Below are 17,210 nucleotides of genomic sequence, written 5' to 3'. Positions count from 1 at the left end.
TTTAGGGAGATTTTGTATAGTTGATGCTATTTCAAAACTTGGTATAGGCCTGTTCAACATTTCCACTTCATTCTGGCTGAGTCTTGGGAGGTGGCATGCTTCCAAGTATTGGTCAATTTCCTTCAGATTTTCATATTTCTAAGACTAAAGTTTCTTGTAATATTCATTAAGGACTTTTTGAATTTCTGAGGAGTCTGTTGTTATTTCAATGTTGTTACCATTTCTGATTGATGAGATTAGAGATCTTACTCTTTTTTTCTTGGTTAGGTTGGCCAAAGGTTTATCTATGTCATTGAACTTTTCAAAAAACCAGCTTTTTGATTTATTAATCTGTTGTATAATTCTTTTGTTTTCAATTTCATTTAATTCTACTCTAATTTTGGTTATTTCTTTTCTTCTGCTGGATTTGGGATTGGGATGTTCTTTCTTTTCCAATTGCTTGAGATGTCCCATTAAGTTGTTAACTTCCTCTCTTTCTGTTCTCTTGAGGAAGGCTTGCAGTGCTATAAATTTCCCTCTTAGGACTGCCTTTGCGGTATCCCAGACGTTCTCATAACAGGTGTCTTCATTATTGTTTTGTTCCAAAATTTGGTAATTTCCATCTTAATCTTGTCTATGACCCAGCTATCATATAACCTTATTTAGCCTCCTTGTTTTTTATAAGTCTGCAGATTTCTGTTGTTACTGAGTTCAACTTTTATTCCATGATGGTCTTAGAAGATTCAAGGAATAATTTCTGTTCTTTTTAAATTTGCTGAGGTTTGACTTGTGGCCTAAGATGTGATCAATTTTGGAGTATGTTCCATGGGCTGATGAGAAGAAGGTGTATTCAGTTTTGTTAGGATGAAACGTTCTGTAGATGTCTGTTAAATCCAAATGTTGAATGGTTCAGTTTAAGTCTAAAATTTTTTTGCTTAGCTTCTTTTTGGGGGATCTGTCCAACACTGCCAAAGGAGTGTTAAAATCTCTGACTGTTATGGGCCTGGTGGAAATCAAGTTGCTCATGTCCGTTAGAGTCTCTTCTCTCTTATAAATTGAGGCGCATTCTGGTTGGGTACATAAATGTTAATAATTGAAATTTCATCATAGTGAGAGTTACCCTTAACTAATATGAAGTGACCATCCTTTTGTTTGTTTAAAGCCTATCGCATCTGCAAATAAAATTGCAATACCTGCTTTTTTCTCATTTCCATTTGCCTGAAATATAGATGACCATCCATTCACCCCGAGTCTATATTTATCTTTTAAGGTAAGATGAGATTCTTGTATGCAGCATGTATCTGGCCTGAGTTTTTGTATCCAGTCAGGCAACCTGTGCCTCTTTAGAGGACAATTTAAGCCATTCACATTAATTGAGAATATTGATAAGCCTGGTAGAATTTGAAGTATCAAGTTTTTCGATAGTATCAACTTCGAAAGTTCAGTGGGCATTTTTTAATCTTTTTGCCACTGTGAAAGTCGGAATTTGATCAAAAGTTTCTGAGTGAGTTTACTTTTGTGGTGGAACATTGCACTGGTCATTATGGAGGATAGTTCTGAGAATATCCTGGAGAGCTGATTTAGTTATGGCAAATTTCTTCAACATGTGAATGTCATTAAAGTATTTAATTTCTCCATCATAAATGAAGCTCAGTTTAGCTGGATACAGGATCCTGGATTGAAAGTTATTTTGTTTTAGGATGACCACCCTCTTCTAGCTTGAAAGGTTTCTGCAGCGAGATCTGCAGTCATTCTAATATTCTTCCCCTTGTAGTTTATAGTTTTCTCACATCTGGCTGCTTTTAGATTTTTCTCTTTCATATTAAATTTAGTGAAGTTAATTATGATCTGCCTGGGGGATGTCTTATTCAGGTTGAGTCATGCTGGGGTTCTGAAACTGTCTTCTATCTGAATTTCAGAATTTCTTGGCATATCTGGAAAGTTCTCTTGCATAATTTCATGAAGAAGACCCTCTGTGTTTTCTGAAGCAACTTCATCACCTTCAGTGATTCCTAAAAGGCAAATATTAATTTTCTTCATATTATCCTAGAGCTCTTGGAGAGAACGATCCATTTTTGCTCGCCATTTCTCTTCCTTTTTGAGTGCTTGGCTCTGTTCAAAAGATTTATATTCAATGTCAGAGATCCTTTCCTCTGCCTGCTCCATTCTGTTAGCAAGGAATTCTACCATATTTTTCAGATCTTTGAAGGCTGCAAGCTCTTGCCTCAATGTGTCCAAATCTTTGGTCATTTTATCTTTGAAATTGTTGAATTCTTGAGACTTTTTTGAGTAATTTGAAATTCTGATTCCCTTCTTTCCTCCATTCTGTTGATCTTATTTGCTATCCAGACTTTGAACTTGATGTCTGACATCTCAGCCATCTGTTTATGGATGGGGCATTCAGTTGCATCCTTCATGTCCTTCCTTTGAGGGGGTTGATTTACTCTGGTTATTCATGTTACTGGAGTTTTTCTGCTGATTCCATCCCATGCTTAATTTACACTGTTTGGCTTTTCTCTTAGAACTTTGCCAAAGACCCATACAGTGCTACAGCCTGAGAAACTGGAGGCCTCCTTCGTTTGGTGGGGCTAAGTCACTCTATCTTGTTTTCAGCTGGTCTCCTGTCTACCCTGGTAAACCAGTTACTCTGGGCTGAAGTCTCAGCCAGGGAGAAATACAGAAATTAAGTTACCCTGCCCCCCACAGGCAATAATTGGAAAATGAAAATCACACCTTCCCACAACCACACACCCAGGGTAGTACTTTGGATAGTCCTTGGGTGATTGGCTGAGTTCAAGAGGTCCAGTCAGCCTCTGATCTCAGATGGGGGAGTTCAAAAGGTCTCTGGCAACTAGATAGCAGGGGTCTGCTGGCAGGTCAGTTATGACTGGCTCTGGTGCTCCGTGAGGTCAGAAGGAGCAACCCAGCAAATGAATTAGTCTGGGAAGGTTGATGCCTTTTTCCCCACCTTGTACCTCTGTCACACCTAGTCACTGGTAACTCTAGTGGGGCTGGGGCTGTTACCCAGTTCACCCCAATGAGCAGATGCTCTAGGGGTTTATGCCTGCCTGAGTCAGAGAGAGATCTATGTCTCCTTAGCCAGGTCTCTGTTCTTGGCCACTATCCAGCAAGGGAAGGTGAGGCCTAAGAACCTCGGGTGTTTAATGGAGGATGGGGTGTTCACTCAGTTCCCACCATGCCCCAGGTTGATGTTCCTGGCAGAACAGCACAACTTTGCAGAGTTTGTTTCTGTCCTGGTTATCAGACACTGCTTGAGGTGACAGACACCACAACTCAGTTCCAGGCAGTGGCAAACAGTTGGAGCTCACACTGAGCTATCACTTCCTGTCTCTGCCTGTCTGTCTTTATCTCAGTTATGATACCCTGGGGGCCAGGTGTGTCAGCCCCTCCCTGGAAGTCTGCCAGCTCTGCGCACATATTCTAGTCCCCATGCTCCTTTACTCATGTCCCAGGTCCATCTGCCAGTAGCTGTCACTGGAGAAGGTGCCTGGCTTCCTCTGGTTGTCCAGAGAGACAGGGTGTGTCTGCCTGAGATCGCTGCCCCAGGGGCATGAGCCTTATTGTTCCCACCACTGCTACTGTTGTTCTATGCCTGGGGGCACTGCCATGGCTCCTGTAAGGTTCCCTCTCAGCTGATCATCCTCTCCTTACTCCCATAATGCAGAACCAGCACAGCCAAGCAAGGGTCCTTCCCCTGTCCACACCTCTCGAGAACATGCCCAAGAATGTGGACTTCATGTGGGACAGGCTTCCAGACCTCGAGGTGAGAGTGGGAAAAAGAAGCCAGTCAGCAGCCCACATTGCTGGGTCTGATGCGAAACTGCGAGTCCCAGTACATGGGACACATCACTACTGGGGACATATGTCACTCAGGAGGTGGAAAGCTCCTTGATAATTCCAAACTCTGGATCTGCATTGGGGAGAAATCAAGAGACAGTGAAAAACTTTACTGGGAGATTTCCCAAATGCCCCAGACCTGGACTCCAATGGAGGCCATTCCTGATCCCAGCTCACAGAGGACCATGCAGAAACCTGACAACTAGCAGGTTAGTCATCATTTGGAGAATCTCAGGTTGTGGTTTGTAAATCCAGTCTGAAGCAGGAAAAGGGTCCCACAGCCAGAATGGAGAGGTGAGTGTGGCATTAGGCCTCAGCCATGGCAGGTGGTGCGATGAAATTGGGCACCCCTGCTTTGTGAGGCCAGAACAGGAGGAGATCTGCCTGAGAGACATGATTTTGACCTGGGAAACAAGTTTTATGGCCTGGGACAATTTCACGGACTGAGAGCAAACTGCTAATGAGTTGTCTGACTGTCCCATTTGCTGCCAGGGTTGGGCTATGGGAGGGAGTCCCACAGGATAAGGAGCATGAGAGTGAGGCATATTCTGCTACTGAGTGCTAGACAGTGGAGACCAGAGACATCATTCTTCTCCATCTAGGTCTTTGGTGAGCAGCAGTTGTTGTGCTCCTTACTGAGGCATTTCTCCAAAAACCTGAGGACTGGCTCTTGACACTTATTAAGGCCAGCCCTGTGCCCATCACTGGGGGCCTGAGAGTGGGTTTGCCTGGATACCTGACCAACTATGCCCCCACCCTCACCTCAGAGGTGCATCAAGGGAACCTAAGCATTAAACATTGTGCAGCCCAACTCAATGCCTGGTACACTAGTACTTCTAGTTAATAAAGGGCAAACAGAAGGACTTTATCTGACAAATGCAATCAGTGTAAACTAATTTTTTGTACCTTCAATGAATCCCAAACAATAAAAGAAAAATAATTAAAAAAAAAATGAAGGCCAAGTATAAATCCTGCTGCCACCACCACAGCTGGCTCTCACCTGCAAGTGCCACCTACTGACCTAGAGGTTAAACTACACATCCCACTGCCTTTTCTGATATCTCCCCAAAGGACCTCATTACTCACAAGCAATGAATCCTGATCAAAATAAAGTTTTTGAAATACTAGGTAAAGAATTCAAAATATTGATTCATAGAAGCTCAATGAGGTCTGAGAGAAATATGAAAACAATTACAAAGAAAATCTACTCAAGATGTGAATGAGAAATTTACCAAAGAAATATATATCTTAAAAATAACCCCAGAACTTCTAGAAATGAAAAATTTGTTGAAGGAAATACAAAATATAATTGAAAGCTTCAGCAATAGACTAGACCAAGCAGAAGAGAAAATCTCAGAACTTGAAGACAGGACATTTGAATTAATCTAGTGAGACAAATTTTTTTTTTAAAAGAATAAAAAAGAATAAGCAAAGCCTTCAAGAAGTATGGTACTACATAAAGCAACTGAACTTCCAAATCATTGGTATTTCTGAGGGGAAAAAAAAGTGAAAAGTTTAAATACCTTATCTAAGTAAATAATTGGCAAAAACCTTTCCTAATTAGGAAGAGATTTAGGCATACAGGTATAAGAGAATCAATGAATATCAGGAAAATACATTGCAAGATAGATTTCATGATGACATATATAAGATCATCTACAATCAGCAAGAGAAAAGTGTCTAGTCACTTTTAAAGGAAACCTCATCAGACTAATAGTGAACTTTTCTGGAGAAACATTACAAGCCAGAAGAGATTGTAATCCTATTTTCTGGGTACTTAAAGGAAAAAAAAAAAAACTATCAACCACAAATTTTATATTTTCCAGAGTAATGGCATAATTGCATAAATGAAGGAGAGATAAAGTCTTTCCCAGTCAAACAAATGGCAAAGGAATTCATCGCTATTAAATCAGCCCTACAAGAAAATCTCAAAGGAGGTCTAAACATGGAAACATGTAAATACTCGCTGTCATACAAACATACAAAAGTACAAAACTCATAGATCTTACAAAACACTTATGCAAAGGAAGAAGAGAGAAAAATGAAATGGTAATATGACAGAACTCCACCAAACTACAAAGACATGCAGAGGGAATAAAAGAAACCAGGAAACAACTAGATAACAATTAACACTGCTACACAAATAAAACCTAACAAATCAATATTAACCGTGAACTCAAATTGACTAAATGCTTCACTTAAATGATATCTATAGGCAGAATAGACTTTTTAAAAAAGAAACAATTGTATGCTGCTAACAATAAACTCATTAGTAAAATTCTTATAAATTAAAGGTAAATGAGTGAAAAAATATATATTCTATGCAAAAAGAAAGCAAAAGCGAACATAAATAGCTATGCTTGCTCACATCATATAAAACAGACTTTAAATCAAAAACCGTAAAAAAAAAAAAGACAAAGTATATCAGTATATAATGATAAAAAAATCAATTCGACAAGAGGATATAACAATTCTAAATATATATGCATCTAATAACAGAGCACATAGATGTATAAAACAATAGTACTAGACATAAGGAAAAAGATAACAGCAATACAATATTAGTGGGGGACTTCAATACCTGTTCATAGCACTCAACAGATCATTGAAGAAAAACTGGACTTAAACTGGACTTCAGACCAAATGGACTTAACAGACATCTGCCGAACAATATATCCTGCAACCACAAAATCTATTTTCTTCTTATCAGCACATGGAGCAGTCTCCAAGATAGACCATAAGTTAGTTAGGCCACAAAATTAGTCTCAAGAAATTTTTAAAGAATTGAAATTGTATCAAGTGATTTATAAGACCACAGCAGAATAAAACTGTAAACACATAACAAGAGGTATATGAGGTACCTAAAAACAATACAGATATGTAGATATTAAACAACATATTCTTTAATGATGTTTGACTCAACAATGAAATTAAGACTGAAATATAAAAATGTTTTGAAATGAATGAAAATGGAGGCACAATATTCCAAAACTATTATGACACAGCAAAATTAGTGCTAAGAGGGATACTTACAGCATTAAATACCTACACACACACACACACACACACACACAAAAAAAAAAAAACAGAAAAACCACCTAATATCATACCTCAAGAAATTAGAAAACAAGAACAACCCTAACCCAAAGCTATCAGAAGAAACAGAAAAGGTCAGAACAGAACTAAGTAAAGTTGAGTCTAGAAAAACATGACTAAAGATCAAGAAAGTGAAAAATTAATTCTTTGAAAAGATAAATAAAATTGCTAGCTAGACTAACCAAGAAAAGAAGAGAGAAAATCCCCCCCCAAAAAAATTAGAAGTGGAAAAGGAGACATGATAACTGACACCAGAGAAATATAAAAGATCATCAGAGATTGAACAACTATATGCTCACAAATAGAAAACCTAAAGGAAATAAATAAAAACATACAGCCTCCCAAGATTGAGCCAGGAAGAAATAGAAATTCTGATCAGACCAATATAAGAAGTGAGTAAAATGTCTCCACACCAAAAGCATCCTAGGACCAGCTGGATTCACAGCCCTATTCTACCAAATATAAAAGAACTGGTACCAATTCTCCTGTTCCTAAATATTAAGGAAGGAATCCTCCCTAACTCATTCTACAAAGCCAGTATCACCCTGCTACCAAAGTCAGACAAGGACAAACACATACAAAAAGAAAACTACAGACAAGTATCTCTGATGAATGAAAATGTGAAAGTGCTCAACAAAGTGCTAGCAAATAAGATCCAACAAAACACCAAAAAGATAATGCACCAAGATCAAGTAGGTCTTATTCCAAAGATGCAAAGATGTTTCAACATATGGTATCAATAAATGTGATTCCTCACATGAACAGAATTAAGGAAAAAAGCCATATGATCATCTCAAAAAATGCAGAAAAATTATTAGATAAAATCCAACGTGATAAAAACCTTCAACAAACTAGTCTTAGAAGGAATGTATCTCAAAAGGCCACACAGAAGAAACCCATGTCCAACCTTCTAAATGGAAAATAACTTAAGATAATCCCCTTAAGAACTGTTAGAACTTTCATCACTTTTATTCAATGAGTACTGGATGTCCTAGCCAGAGCAATCAGGCAAAAGGAAGAACTAAAAGACATCCAAATTGGAAAAGGAAAAGTCAAATTGTCCCTGTTTGCTAATGAGATGATATTATACTTAGAAAACTATAAAGCCTCCTCCAAAAAACATAGATTTGATAAATGAATTCAGTAAAATTCCAGAATATAAAATCAATGCATTCTGAAATCTGTAGCATTTCTATACACCTATAACAATAAACTTAAGAAAGCAATCCCATTTACAATAGGCACAAAAATATAAAATACCTAGGAACATATTTACCTAAGGAAATGAGAGATTTCTAAAAGGAAAACTACAAATGCTAATGAAAAAAATCACAAAGATGACACAAACAAATAGTAAAACGTATTATGCTCAAGGACTGGTAGAATTGATACCATTAAAATGATCATAACATGCAAAGCAATCTACAGATTCAATGCAATTGCTATCAAAATATCAATGTCATTTTTCAAAAATTTAGAAAAAAAATCCTAAAGTTCATATGAAACCAAAACATAGCCCAAATAGGCAAAGCAATCTTAAGCAAAAATTTGGACAAAGCTGGAGGCATCACATTACCTGACCTCAAAATACTACACAGCTATAGTAACCAAAACACCATGGTACTGATATAAAAGTAAACATATACATTAATAGAACAAAGTAGAGAACCCAGAAATAAAGCCACATATTTACAGCCAACTGAGATTTGACAAAATGGACAAAAATATACACTGGGGAGGGCGGCCCCCGTGGCTCAAAGGAGTAGGGCACCAGCCCCATATGCCAGAGGTGGCGGATTCAAACCCAGCCCTGGCCAAAAACTGAAACAAACAAACAAACAAACAAACTATACAGATATATACACACACACACACACACACACACACACACATATATATATATACATACTGGGGAAAGGGCAAACACCCTTTGCAATAAATGGTGCCAGGAAAATTGGATTGCCCTTATGCAAAAGAATGAAACTGAAATCCTATTTCTCTTTATACAAAAATCAACTCAAGATGGATCAAAGACTTACATGTAAGACCTTAAATTGTAAAAATACCAGAAGAAACCCCAACAGAAATGCTTTTGGACATTGGTCTAGACAAAGAATTTTTTACTAAGACCTCAAAACTAAATGTAATCAAAACAAAAAGAATCAAATGGGACTTAATTAAACTAAAAAGCTGCACAGCAAAAGAAATAATCATTATAATGAACAGACAACCTACAGAATAGGAGAAAATATTTGCAACCTATGCATCCAACAGGGGACTGATCTCCAGACTTTATAAGGAATTCAAACAACTCAACAATAATAACAAAAAATTACATTAATAAGTTGGCAAAGGATAGACATTTTTCAAAACAAGACATACAAGCAGCCTACAAACATATAAACAAATGCTCACCCTCACTAACAATCAAAGAAATTTAAACTAAATTTAAACCTCAGTGAGTTAGTGTCTTATATCAGTCAGAATAGCTATTATTAAAAAGTCAAAAAAATAACAAATATTGATGCGGATATGGAGAAAAGAGAGTGCTTATGCACTGTTGGGAATATAAACTAGTACAACTTCTATGGAAAACTGGAAAAATTTCTCAAGGAATTTAAAACAAAGCTACCACTCAATCCAGCAAACTAGTGGGTATATACCTAGAGGGGGAGAAATGATTATATCTAAAAGATTACAAAAAAAAAAAAAAGATTCTTGCACTCCAATGTTTATCCCAGCAGTATTCACAATGACAAAGATAGGAAATCAACCTGTGTCCATCAACAAATGATTGGATAAGGAAAATGTAGTGTGTATATCTCTGTGTGTGTATACAAAAAGCCAAATATGACATGTTTTCCTTTATAAATGGTAGTTAAATACGTATACACATGGACATAGAATGTGGAATGATAGTAATCGGAGACTCAGAAGAGTGGGAAAAGGGTCAGAGATAAGAAATTACTTACTATTTGGGTGATGGTTACACAAAAGCCCAGACTTGACCTCTATGAAATATATCCACGTAACAAACCTAAACTTGTACTCCTTAAATTTATACAAATAAAAACAAAACAAAATAAATATTATTATATTTTAATTGAGGTTTCCATGTGCCTATTACTTATCTATAGGAATATCATTTATTTTATGTGCTTATCTTTCATTTGTGAACTTGATAAATTCACTTATTAGTTCTAGTCATTTTTTTGTGCAGATTTCTTGCAGATTTCCACACAACCATGTCATATGCAAATAGGGACAATAATTCTTTCATTCTAATCTATGCCTTTCCTTTCCTTGTTGTGCCTTGCAGCTCTGCCTAGTACTTGTAGGATCAAGCTGAGTAAGCAGTCGGTGAGACCAGATGTCGTTGCTTTGTTCCTGACCTTGTGAGAAAAGCATTTTGTCTTTTACCATTAAGTATAGGGCTAGCTGTAGGTTTTTTGCAGATAATTCTTTAACAAATTGTGAAAGTTCCTCCATTCTTATTTTTATGGGAGTTTTTATTATGAAAGGGTATTAAGTTTGTCAAATGCTGTGTCTGCATCAGTTGAAATGATCATGTGATTGTTTTTACCCTGATGCTTGATGTAATGAATTACATTGATTTTTGGATGTTGAACTAGGCTTGCATTCTTGAAATAAACTACTTTATTCTAGTACATAATTATTTTTTATATATTGCTGAATTCTACTTGCTAATATAATGTCAAGGATAGATATTGATCTGTAATTTTCTTTTCTTATTTGTGTTTTTTGGTTTGTTTTGTACAGTTTGTTCCTGTTTAGTATATCAGTGTGAAGCTGGCCTCATAGATTGAGTTGGGAGTATTGATATTCGTTGGGGGATTGGTACCAGGACATGCACACAAACACACACATGTGAATACCAAAATCCAAAGATGTTCATCTCACCCTATGTAAGGTGGTGTTGTAGTATTTGCATATAACCTGCACACATCCTCTTTTGTACTTGAAATCATCTCTAGATTACTTATAATATCTAATACAATGTAAATGTCATATAAGTAGTTATTATGCTATATTTTAAGTTGCATTATTTTTCATTGTATAGTTCTTTTTAATTTATTTTTCAAATATTTTTTATCTGTGTCTGGTTAATCTGCAAATGCAAAGCCTGCAGATGTGAAGGGCCTCTTACTTTTTGGGAGAGATCATGCAGAATTGGTGTTAATTCTTCAAACATTCAGTAGAATTTTCTAATGAAACTATCCAGAAAGTCTTTTGGAGAAATTTTTAAATTACAAAATCAATTTCCTAAATAGTTATAAGGTTATTCAAACTATCTATTCCATGTTGGTGAGTTGTAATAACTTGTACTTTTTGAAGAATTGGTCCATTTTGTCTATATTGTCAATTTTATGGGTGCAAAATTCTTTATACTGTGCCCTTATTACCTTTTTCCATGTCTGTAGCATCTTTAATAACATCTTCTGTTTCATAGCCAAGGCTGATGCTATGTGTCTTTTTTTCTTCTGTGAGCCTTGCTAGAGGTTTGTCAATTTTATTTATCTTTTCAAAGAGTGAGATTTTTGTTTCATTAATTTTTTATCTTTCTTTTTAAAATTTCCTTGAGTTTTACTCAAATAGACCCAAACAAATATAGTCAACTGATCTTTGACAAAGAAGCAAAGACAATCCAATACAGAAATAGTCTTTTCTGTGAAAGATATTAAAAAATTGAAAAGACAAGCCACACACTGCAAGGAAATATTCACAAAACATGTACCTGGCAAAGGACTGATAGCCAAAGAATTCGACAAAGAACTTAAAGCTCAGCAATAAGAAAACAAACAACTGAATTAAGAAATGAGCAAAAGGTCGAAACAGACACCTGATCAAACAAGACATAGAGATGGCAAATAAGCATATGAGAAGATGCTCAATGCCACGTCATTAGGAATTACAGACCAAAACAACAATGACACATCACAACACACCTAAAATCCCAAACACTGAAATACCAAATGCTGGTGAGGATGTGAAGCAAGAGACTCTCATTCATTGCTGGTGGAAAGGCAAAATGAGGTGGCAACTTTGGAGGACCATTGGCAACTAAACATACTTTTACCATTTGAAGTGTCAGTTGCACTACTCGGTATTATGTAAATTATTAAAATGAATTTAAAACTTATGTTTACACAAAAACCTGCACACAAATGTTTATTGCAATTTATTTTTAATTGCAAAAACTTTAAAGCAACCAACATAAGTAAATGGATAAACAAATGGTGGTGAATCCACACAGTAGAATATCATTCAGTAATAAAATAAATGAACTATCGAGCCAGGAGAAGACATGGAAGAGACATGCTAAGTAAAAGAAGGCAATGAAAGGCTACATGTCATGTGTATGTAGTATGTAGGAGACACTAAAACATCAGTGGTTGCTAGGAAGCCATGGAGATGGGAAGGAAGAATGAATAGGTAGAGTATAGGTAATTTTTAGAGCAGTGAAACTATTCCCTATGATACTATAATGGTGGATACCTGTGATTCAGGGCATTTGTCCAAACCCCTAGAAGCATACAACACAAAGAGTAGAGTATGGGCCTTACTTAATAGTAATTATCAATATTAGCTCATCATTTGTAACCAATGTGCCACACTAATGCAGGATGTTAATAATAAGGGAAACTTGGGGATGGGGTAGGGTTGACAGGGTATATGGGAATTCTGTATATTCTGCTCAACTTCCCTGTAAACCTAAAACTGCTTAAAAAATAAACTGTATTAATTTTTGAATACTGTTTTTTGGAACAGTTTTTAGTTCACAGCAAAACTGAATTCAAGTACAGAGACTTCTCACCAATCCTATCCCTGATCCCACACATGCATAACCTCCTCCACTATCAGCCCTGTCACCAGTGGTACATTTACTGCAGTTGATACACATCATCCCATCATAATCACCCAAAGTCCATAGTTAGCACAAGGGTTCACTTCAGTGGTGTACATTCTATGTGATTGGATAAATGTGTGATGGTGTGTGCTGTATCCAGCCTTATTGTATCACACAGGGTATTTTCTCTGCCCTACAAATCTTAATTTAAAAAAAAATGCTTTTCTAAAATAAATAAAGGGAGCTGAAGTAGAAAAAACAGTAAGCCTAAGTCTGCCCAAACTTTTCTCAGTCTGTTCACGGTGGGGAATGGCTATCTAGAGGCTTTACCCCTCCAGCCCTGACTGGAGCTCACAGAGCACAGCATCTCACTACACCTGGCACCCATGCATGCTGGGGACAACGGAGATGTGCTGGAAAATCTTTCTTTGAGAAAACAAGATAGAGAAAGCTAATTTTAATTCTTTCTTTTTAAAAATTAAATCATAGCTGTGTACATCAATACAGTCATGTGGTACAGTGTGCTTTTTTATATACAATTTGAAATATTTTCATCAAACTGGTTAACATAGCCTTCATGTCATTTTCTTATTGTGTTGGGACATTTGTATTCTACATTTAGAAAAATTCACATGTACCCTTATAAGATGAACCATAGGCATGATCCTACCAATCACCCTCTCTCTACCCATTCTCCCCCTCCCCTCTCCTCCCTCTCCCATTTCCCCATATTCCCCATATTCCTACCATATTTCATAGTAGGTCTGAGTACATTGGATACTTTTTCTTCCATTCTTGAGATACTTTGCTAAGAAGAATGTTTTCCAGCTCCATCCATGTAAACATGAAGGAGGTAAAGTCTCCATCCTTCTTTAGGGCTGCATAATATTCCATGATGTAAATATACCACAATTTATTGATCCATTTTTGGCTCAATGGGCACTTGGGCTTCTTCTATGACTTAGCAATTATGAATTGGGCTGCAATAAACATTCTGGTACAAATATCTTTGTTGTAGTGTGATTTTTGGTCTTCTGGATATATACCTAGTAGAGGAATTATAGGATCAAATGGTAGGTCTATTTTTAGTTCTCTAAGTGTTCTCCAGATGTCTTTTAAATTACTTTTCATTAGGGAAAAATCATGAACTTTAGGTATGCTGATTAATTAATAAATTTGGAAATAATCTCTATTGCCAACAGGGTATGAAACTGGAGTGTTCTAATGATGTGGAGTTCAAAATAAATAGTTAAAGAACTTTTCTAAAACAACTTATTTTTTTTTTTTTTTTGAGACAGAGCCTCAAGCTGTCCCCCTGGGCAGAGTGCAGTGGCATTACAGCTCACAGTAACCTCCAACTCCTGGGCTCAAGCGAGTCTCCTGCCTCCGCCTCCCAAGTAGCTGGGACCACAGGTGCCTGCCACAATGCCTGGCTATTTTTTGGTTGCAGCCATCATTGTTGTTTGGCGGGTCCGGGCTGGGGATTCGAACCCACCACCTTAGGTGTACGTGGCTGGCACCTTAGCCAGTTGAGCTATAGGCGCCAAGCCCTAAAACAACTTATTCATAAATTTTCATATACTTATATGTAGGCCATGTAAAATATTATATTCACTTAAATCCAATAATGGAATATATATTACAGAAATGAATTTAATGGATTAAACTATTGTACAAAGGTACTATTTACTGCATTCTTGATAATGAACCAAACATGGAAACTATTCAAACATCCATGTACTAGTAGAATGATTAAGTAATATTCATGGGTGGTGCCTGTGGCTCAGTGAGTAGGGCGCTGGCCCCATATACCAAGGGTGGTGGGTTCAAACCCAGCCCTGGCCAAACTGCAACAAAAAAAATAGCCGGGCATTGTGGCTAGTCCCAGCTACTTGGGAGGTTGAGGCAAGAGAATTGCCTAAGCCCAGGACTTAGAGGTTGCTGTGAGCTGTGATGCCACAGCACTTTACTGGGGGTGATAAAGTGAGACTCTGTCTCTAAAAAAAAAAAAAAAAACAATAATAATAATATTCACACAGCAGCTCAATGGGATGTGATGTAGCCACTATAAATCATGACTAGGTAAGTTGATAGTAGCTGAAATTGTTACCAACCGGGTTGCTCAATAAGGCAATATACAAGAAAGAATGAATATCAAAGCTTCAAACATCACATTCTTTCCATCTAACCTCCCAGCTTTGTCCATGCTCACTCCTTAGCTTGGAATAAAGGAATCAATGTGTAAACACAACTATGTGAACATCACAGTGACTGGCAGGGCATGGAAATTGAAAAGCCACATGATGAAGGTTAGGACTTTCTTTTTGATTTTTAAATTCTATTGTTATTTGTAAAATAAATAATTTATCTTTAAAAGATGACAGTACTTTGCCTCTCCATGTTCATGAGAGATTTAAGAAACTAGAAAAGTCACCCTGGAGCAGTTCTCGTGGTAGCACCTACACTAGCAGAAAAATCTGAAAATTGAGGTAATTATCCAGGTAATTCAAGATCTTGACCATTCTCTCCTCTACCTTCAAAGTAATCACTTTTAAAAAATCATATAGATAATTGAAACAGATTTTGTTTTTACCTTAGGATAGACAATTGTCTCAACACTTAACTTATTTGGCTGGTTAAAATCTGTTACAGAAACGTCTCTCAAACTTGATTGTGTGCAAATCACCAGAGGAGCTTGTTAAACAGCAGACTTGGATTTGGCAGATTTGGGTAGGGCCTGAGATTCTTCATTTCTAATAAGCTCCCAGTGATGCTCACGTTGTTGTCCCAGGACCACCCTTGAGTAACAAGTAACAGAGCATTTGAAGAATCCACTGATGTAGTGAATTAGGTAATGTATGTACTTATCCATGTCTGTGTGTATGTGGAGTGTGTACATATACACATAAGACTCCTGTGTTTACATGTGTGCATATGCATCATATGCATACATATATATGTGGGGGTGTGTGTGCAGTGTTCTGTTTGGTTTAGTCATTAACATGAAGCAAATTATGGAAAAATGCCAATTTTTGCCTTAACTTATGCTATACAGCCAGCCTGGTTTCCTTAGTTTTCTCTTTTTGAAACAAAGATAATAAACAATATGTTATGTGACCTAACATTTCTAGATTCTGTAGGGGAAAAGAGACAGAAATGAAATGTGTTAGATCATGTGTGATAGGGGACTGACTTGTTTAATGATAAAAACAAAATCTGATTGTAAATGTTCAAAAAGCATCCGTAAGCTCTAGTAACTCTTGCTGAATGGAAGTGATATCTAGCACTCTTTCTCACAGACTATGCTCAATAAATATTTGTTCAGTAAATGCCACATGAACAAATTTAAGAACACCCACAGCCATATCCTAGTATTGCATCCTATGCTGCGGTTTTCAGCTACTGGCTGAAAATGTTATCTTTTTTCCATGGTGTTCTCAAATGATAACCTGATTGACTTCAAGTATGATGGAAATATTCATGTTTGTGGAAAATCTTAAATCATCAAGATGCTGTTTTCTGTGACATACTGTTTGAATTAATAATATCTTCCAGACTCAGGCAGTAACTCTCAACAAATTTTATTTTCTAAACACTGTCCTCAGCAAAAATAATACTGAGAGGTCAGGGCACATTTATCCGCAGGGTATAAAAAGGCACCACCTGAAATAATCTTTTCGCCTTTCTTTCTTTGCATAGATAATGCATTGCTTTCTCCCACTGAATAGGGACTGTTGCCATAGTGATGTTTTAAAAACATTCCTAGATCAATATTAGAACAGCAGAACATATCTGAGATATTCTCTGCAATTTCTTAGTCTAAGCTATACTCCTCCTTTTGTTTATTTGCTCAACTATAGAATAGACTTTAATAACTCCTCACAATGAAGCAATTCTATGATGTGCAGAATTAGTCACCAGCCAGCAAGTATCCTGTGAATGCTCCCTAAGCTGAGGACTGCTCTGAGTGTCACAGACAATAGTGTCTAGTGCAGGCTATGTACCCACCAGTCCACAGGGCAGTCCAGCCATGACTGCACCACAGTGCAAGGACCCAGCTGTCCCTGAAATATACTTTCTGATTTTTTACATATTATATTTCAAAGTTTACCTAAGAAAATTAAATGTCTTTCTCTTTTCTCACTGTCCTATCCATTGCAACTTCCAACCTGCCCACATAAATAAAATACCACACACATTCTGCATAAAATATGAGGAATGAGTTATAATTCCTTATAAAACAGGATGTTTAGAAATATTCAGATGGTTAGAATAAAGAGCTAGAAGGAATGGACAGTGTAGACATTCATTCCAAAAGAAACCATTATCTTTAAGTGCTGTTGCACAAAGCTCTGTAAATCACCCAGTAATGAATGTGCTTCTGAGGAGCCAGCTGAGGAGAGGCCTA

This window comes from Otolemur garnettii, unplaced genomic scaffold (assembly GCF_000181295.1).
Source record: "Otolemur garnettii isolate 467f Iridium unplaced genomic scaffold, OtoGar3 scaffold00118, whole genome shotgun sequence".
Lineage (NCBI taxonomy): Eukaryota > Metazoa > Chordata > Mammalia > Primates > Galagidae > Otolemur > Otolemur garnettii.
The sequence above is the reverse complement of the archived record's forward strand: the minus strand, read 5'-3'. Positions refer to the sequence as shown.